A 7,068-nucleotide genomic window follows, 5' to 3' on the forward strand; every position below is an offset into this window, starting at 1 on the left:
TCACACCTGCGTTCCTGGCACTACCGGAGCCCGGGCCATGCCGGCGGTTCACCGACACCGGGCAGCCTCGCATGTCGGATGCCAGGAAAGGCATTGAATAGGGGACAGGTAGCTCTAGAGATACCTGGTTCAATGCTCTCCCTCTGTAGCCTCCACCTCTGCCACCGTTGGATTCAGACCTATTTGCCGCACCTTTGGGAGCATGGGCTTACGCCGGCAAGAAAACACTCGGATCACAGAATCAGAGAAAACAAGGCTTGGAGGGGACCTCAGGAGGTCACATCTAGTCCAACCCCCTGCTCAAAGCAGGGCCAGCCCCAACTAGACCATCCCAGCCAAGGCTTTGTCTAGCCGGGTTTTGAAAACCCCCAAGAACAAAGCATCCACCTCTTCTCTGGGTGACCTGTTGCAGTGCTATAAGCCCCCCTTAATCGGGAAGGCTAACCACATACTCCTTTTTAAGAGGGTGGGCCTCACCTGTTTCCCTTTAAGGCACCTTGGGTTGGTCCCCCCAAACTCACTCATTGGGGTGCACCAGTCGGGAGGCAGGGGGTAGCCTGGACACAGAGCATCCAGGGCTTGGCAGGGAATAACCAGCGCTCTTCCCATCATCCAGACGTGACCTATCAGACAGCAGAGATACAATTTGCCTTTGCTAGGCTTCCTTGTCTGAGCAAAGTGCAAGGTGAGTCCCAAGGGAGGCCTCTTGTAAAGGTCCAGAAATGGGAGTCGGAGCTTGGTGCTGGGTTCATGCCAAAGGAATATCCCAGCTCTGCTCCTTCGGAGCTGGGAAGTCGAAGGTGGCCGGATGACATACAGGCCACATTGCTCCCTTGTGTGCTGTGGAGGCCGGTGTGCCCTATCCACTGGGGCTGGATCAGCCACCCAGCTTCCTATGGGCCTTCTGGCCTGGTTTTGGCGTCTGCTCTGCACGAGGAAACTTGAGACGTCTGCATTCAACCGAGGGGTATTTGCCCTGGAAATGGTATCAGAGTATGGAGGATCCCTCTAACCTTTGAGAGTTAAATACTAGACAGCAATAGCTGAATCCTGTTACATCAGTCAGAGCTGAGAAGATAATGTAGGTCTGTGCTGGGGACAGATGCTGGACCTCCCACCCTCAGTATCCAAGGGGGAATCGGTGTTCACAGCAACAGGACACGAAGAAAAGACCATAATGTCACCGTGTTATTTCCTATAGACCTGTAGCCTTTACTCCTAGTGACTTAATTAGCAAGTTTGATGGAGTTTGGGTCCATAATGCTTCCCCTGATTCCAATAGACTGAGCTTGCCAGAAGTGTTAAAAAATCAGCATCAAAAAAAAAATATCCAAGGTGTGACAACATTTCCAGAACTGAAGCAGGCGACGAGTGTTAGACATGAAAGGCGCTTCACGCCCCAAGCAGCCTGCCCCATGCCGAGCTGTGCAATCTGTGGGTGCGCCTGCACGGCGCGTCTTGGTGTGAAAACAAGAGTGGTGGTCATCGTGGGAATTTCCAGCAACAGGAAGACAAATAACGAGGCATTGGCCCAAGAAGGATATTAATTCACTGTCAGTCACCAGCACCCGGCCCAAAGTCATTCGAAGAGTGTCAGCCTCGCTGCTCAGCCCGGCTGGAGAAAATACTGTCTCTTCAGAGACTCTGGAGTCTGGGACTTTTGTCCTGGAGGCAAATTAAAAAAAAAATGCTATGCTCGGTCAGCTAGTCAAGGAAACAATTATCTGCATATATACAGGATCTGAATGCCTGTACTTATAAGGGCTTGATCTGAGTCCTGGTGAAGTTAATGAGACTTCAGTGAAAACTGGATCAGCTCCTAGTAGAGCAGCCAATGAGGGCACATACACCTTAGTGATTCTGCCTATCTCCGCTCCACATCACTTTATCCTCCACATCAAGGGCTGCATTACTCTCAACAAGTTTACAGAGGGCCTATTATTATCCCAGCCGCTAGTGCTGAAATTAGCTGAAAAGAGCACTTACCTGAATGGAAAAGAACAAAATTGACATGTATCTCATCCTGTATCACTCCAGGATGGCTGGGGAGGAAGACCAAAGAGCCCTTTATTTCCCGGAGTGAATGCAGTGATAGAGATGCGAGCGGCAGCCCCGGGGTCTATTGCAGCGCTGGGCCAATGCGGAGAGCAGCAATGCAGACTCCTCTGCCCTGCCCAGCCGGCGTGTCGAGCCGATAGCCCTGAACCAAATGGCCGTAAGCACCATGCTGCCTGCCACTTGTTTCTTAGCTTCCACTCATCTCTTGACTAAAAAGAAAATAAAACAGCGATCCTTATGTTGCGAAGAACTCAGAAATCCCACAGCAGCGCACGACGCTCGTGACCCTCTGGCTTCCCATCTGAAATCTCTGGGTTTGCCTTGCGAACCACGTGTAGGTAGGGGTTTGCACATCTAGCAGTGCTACTATTATACTGCACTTTTAAAAGGGTCACATGCTGGTTGCAATCACCTGCACCGGCTTTAAATGACCAACTAAGCATGGCAGACATGGGGGAATTTACCCTGCACCTAGGATCTCCTTGCTGCTACATCGACACTTCTTTTGCTACCCAGATCGGCTTTTTTAGAGCTCAGTATGGGTGCTGCCACCCACAATGCTAACAGACACTTAGAGATTTGACTGCACTGTGTGGAGGCGGCACATGGCATCACAGCCTGAAGCTGCTCTGCCCCGTCAAAATTAAGGCTTTCCTGTGCATGCCAAGAAGCAGGTAGACTCCTGTGCAACCTTAATACCAGACACTGAGGCACCCAGGGATGGCCAGAGGCAGCTGAGAGAGGGTTGGACTGGCGTGCCCAAATCCATCTCACTTTAGGCCCTTTGACGGAGCTAGTCTTTAGACTCCCCCTGTGTAACGGTGGTAGAGGTTCACATGTCGCACAGCTCAGCAGGTGCAATTCGGCTGGGCCACATAGGCTGTGTTGCGTTGTCCCCTCCAGAAGTGGCATCGCTGCTGTTTCCGCTGACATTTTGATAATGGTCCTTTCATCTCCTCCCGGGAAGTTTGGTAAAACTCTGCCTGTCTAACGGGGTTCTTTCCTAAAGGAGCTCATCGATAATTTGAAGCACTCAGCTGGCCTTGTGCCTATTGGGAACGATGTGTTTCTAAGGGTGCGGACATACTAACAAACTATTGGGGGGTAGAAGGAGGTGGGGGCTTGACTGGCCACCAGTGCTCCATGGTGAGTGTCTGCAGGGGCATCTACATGTGCACTTCGCAGCAGTTGCCTAATTAGCTCTGCAGCAAAGCATGACACGTGTAGTGTAATTGAGCTGGAGTAAACTAATTAACTCCACTGTAGAATAGTACGGGCCAACACAAGTACTATCTTATAGCGGAGTTATCTACTCCTCCGCAACGCATGTGTAGACGGTGACCAGGGCTGGCCGGGGCACAAGGGTGCTACAATGCCGGGGGCTGCCCGCCGGCTAACCCTGCACCGGCTAACCCTGCACCGGTGCCCCAACCAGCCCTGGGCTGTCAGGCTGACCCCCCAGTGCCCTGCCAGCTGGGGCATCACCACCCTGGCTCAATATACTGCAGTCCCAGGTGCATGTGCAAGCACTGGGCCCAGGAGCAATAAATTCCAGCCCAAACTACACCGGAGTTTACTCGGGCACATTAAGTGCTCATGTAGGTGCACGCAGTGTATATGTGCTTACCCTGAGTGGGGTTTAACTAAACCTCACTCACTCAGGACCAGTGGGTTTTGGTGCCATTTCATTGTGCTTGGGTCTCGGGAAAAGCGCCAACATCCCTACCTTGATACCACACCTTCCTCGTAGCCTTGAGACTGGGCCACAAATATGCACTGTGGAGGAGCAGGAGGACCCACGCGCACATTGTGTCAGCTCTTTTTTAGGGACTCAAATAGGATTTCACATATGCAGGTACCTCGACTTAGATGCTTAAGAAATGGGGAAGGATCTGGGTGAAGTCCTGAGTGAACGAGGGGGAAGCTCCCACAGGTGCTCTTGCATTTACGCTGGGGTAGGAGTATGCACGTGAGCGGTTACTATGTGTGAAATCCCCTTCCCTTTTTACACCACGGTAAATTGATCCTATGCCCATGCACGAACCGTGTTAATCTACGGCAGATTTTGGATCCCTGGATTCTCCACCAGTTTTCCAGGTGGACTCAGGCAAAATCTTTCAACCTTCTTCTGAAGTGTCGTGTCCTGGCTGCTGGCCGTGACAAGTGACCAGTGCCATTCGGCATTGCTGTGCCACAGCTGGCATGCCTCATAACATGCTTAGTCTCTACAAGGAGCTCCCAAAGCTCCCAAGTCATGGAGAAGGGACTGTAACGTCAGCGTCTGTCTCCCCATTGTGTGCATAATCCTTTTGTCAGCCGTCACAAAGCCGTCTTCCTTTCTCTGAAGAAGAATGGCAGCTCTGCTTAAAAGAGATCAGCTGAAAGAGAAGCGCCTCCCCTCTGGTCCATTCAGCTCACCCCACCAGAAGCAAACAAAGCTGGAGGAGAACTTTATCTCCCTGGGAAATGTTGGCCTGCCTGAGTCACTGCCTGTCCGGCTTGTGATGTGTCTTCTCTCTTGTTCTGGCTGAGCCTTGGCACGCTCAAAGCAGTTTTCATCCATGATCAGCACAGAAAGGAAGGACTCTTGTGTTCAGTTTTGGGCACTGCACTGCACGAGGGTTGTAGACCGACCGGTGAACGTCCAGAGGAGAGCAACAGAAGGGGTCAGTAACATATGAGGAAAGATGGGAAGAATGGGTTGGGTTTTTTTAATGCTAGAGAAGGGAAAATTGAGGACAGCTGTTTTAAGAGGTGGCAAGGACGGCGGAGAGTATCCACAGGGAGGGTGGGGAGGTCCGGGCTCCGGTGGATAAGTCCTTTCCAGGTGCCTGGGATGCAATCTACGGTTCTCACGGCCTTCTCAGGACCTGCAGGCAGGGCTGGGCAGGCTCCTTTACTTCATCTGTCACCACTCACACGAATGCAAAAGGTCTCCACCCCGATTAGCACTAACGGTGCTGACGTCAGTCCTTGGCCCCCGAGCCTGATGCTTCGCAATGCCCCAGGGAACCTGGCAAGTGAGAGAAGAGAGGCACAGAGGAGTTCAGGGGGGTGTCCCAGGTCACACGGGATGGCTGGAAGACAACTGGGCCGCCATTCCTAGACGTTTGCCCCACTTCGGCCCCCTCGCAGGCTTGCACAGAGACCAACCCTGTGCAAAATGCAAGGTCTTTCCCCTGCAGCTTTAGGTGGTGCAGAGACAGAGAGGAAGCAGCTTGCACTTCTTCTCAGGACCTAGTTTGGGTCCTCGTTCAGGTGCAGTTTTCAAGGAACAAAATCCAGAACAGAATCCTTAGTCCTCTGCAAAAAAGGTCTGAAGGACCTGGGGGTGACAGTGGACAAGAAGCTGAATATGAGCCACCAGTGCGCCCTTGTTGCCTAGAAGGCTAATGGCATCCTGGGCTGCATTGGTAGGAGTGCCGCCAGCAGATCAAAAGAAGTGATTATCCCCCTCTATTCAGCACTGGGAAGGCCACATCTGGAGTCCTGTGTCCAGTTTTGGGCCCCCCACTACAGAAGGGATGTGGACACATTGGAGAGAGTCTAATGGAGGGCAATGACAATGGTTCGGGGCTGGGAAAGACTGAGGAAACTGGGCTGATTTAGTCTGAATAAATGAAGATGATGGGGGGATTTGATAGCAGCCTTCAACTCCCTGCGGCGGGGCCACAAAGAGGATGGAGCTGGGCTGTTCTCAGTGGGGGCAGATGACAGAGCAAGGAGCAATGGGCTCAAGCTGCAGCAAGGGATGTTTAGGTTGGATATTAGGAAAACTTTCTCACTAGGAGGGTAGTAAAGCACTGGAACAGGTTACCCAGAGGGGTGATGGAGCCTCCCTCTTTGGAGGTTTCTAAGACCCAGGTAGACCAAGCCTTGGCTGGGAGGATGTAGTTGGGGATGGTCCTGCTTGGAGCAGGGGGTTAGACTAGATGTGACCTCCTGAGGTCTCTTCCCACCCACATAGTCTGTGATTCTAACGCTTTATAGACCTTTAAAAGCAAAGGAGGTTATACCCCTTCCAGATCTCATTCGTGTCTGGTGTCCTGGTGCCGCACAGCAGCCTGACTAACTCCTGCTGCTGGGAGAATTAATTAGCGCAGGTGCGGGGCTGTATTAACACAGCTATACTGCTTCCCATTGCAAGAATAACCCAGCTGGGGTCAGAAGGTACAAGGCAGCTTTCTCAGGAGATGCAGCAGGATGCTACCTGGAGCTCTGACAAACTTGTGGCAGTAAAAGTGGGCTAATCCAAGATAAATTACTTCAAATTCAGGATCCAAGTCCTGTTTCAGGAGCTCTCTGGGGATGCAGCCCCAAAGCTCAGGACAGTCCTGGAAAATCAGAGTAGCCGGTCATTTTGGGTTATGGCTGCTCTAATTTGCACTCTTGGTTCAGCAAGCCCCTTTGAGACGCATCCGGAGTAGAGATCTCTTGTGGGCTAGGACTGCACAAGGGAGAGGATGTGGGTGTCATATAACTAGACTTCAAGAAGTATGTGGTTGGATGTGCTGTGCCCGTTCTGGGCCTCTCGGTAACCGATGCAGGGTCAGGCAGGAGGGGGCCGAGGAAAGCATCACAACCCATGCAGTTTGGGGAGCTGTCTTATACAAAAAGAGATTCATAGACATTAGGGCTGGAAGGGACCTCGGAAGATCATCGAGTCCAGCCCCCTGCCCCAAAGTCCAGCCCCCTGCCCCAGTAAAAACCAGTTTGGCATTAGCATGTGCCTGAATGCCCGATCACAAGGCCAGTGGCCTGCTCCAATGCTCATGCAAGCCAACCTGTGATTTCTCAGAGCACATTTATCAGAGGCAGAGGTAGAAAATGGAAATCACTTGGTCAGGAGGAGAAGTAAGAGAAACCATAACCCAAGAGGACAAAAATGGCCAGATAGCCTCAGGTCTTGGGTCTGTCTAGCCCAGTGTCCTGTCTCTGATAATGGCCAGCACCAGAAGGGGGGCAGAAGAGGAGGGCAGAAGGGGGCAGAAGATGCCTCATCATAGGCAT

The 7,068-nt window shown here is 52.1% G+C and overlaps 1 protein-coding gene across 1 annotated transcript in view; it reads left to right on the forward strand.

The window, feature by feature from the left end:
- The window catches only part of FAM167A (family with sequence similarity 167 member A), a 22,962-nt gene that overhangs the window by 13,306 nt on the left and 2,588 nt on the right, over positions 1-7,068 (forward strand). The gene's annotated exons all lie outside the window — the stretch shown is intronic.

The sequence above is a fragment of the Crocodylus porosus genome, unplaced genomic scaffold (assembly GCF_001723895.1).
Source record: "Crocodylus porosus isolate Cpor-Errol unplaced genomic scaffold, CroPor_comp1, whole genome shotgun sequence".
In the NCBI taxonomy this organism is placed as follows: domain Eukaryota; kingdom Metazoa; phylum Chordata; order Crocodylia; family Crocodylidae; genus Crocodylus; species Crocodylus porosus.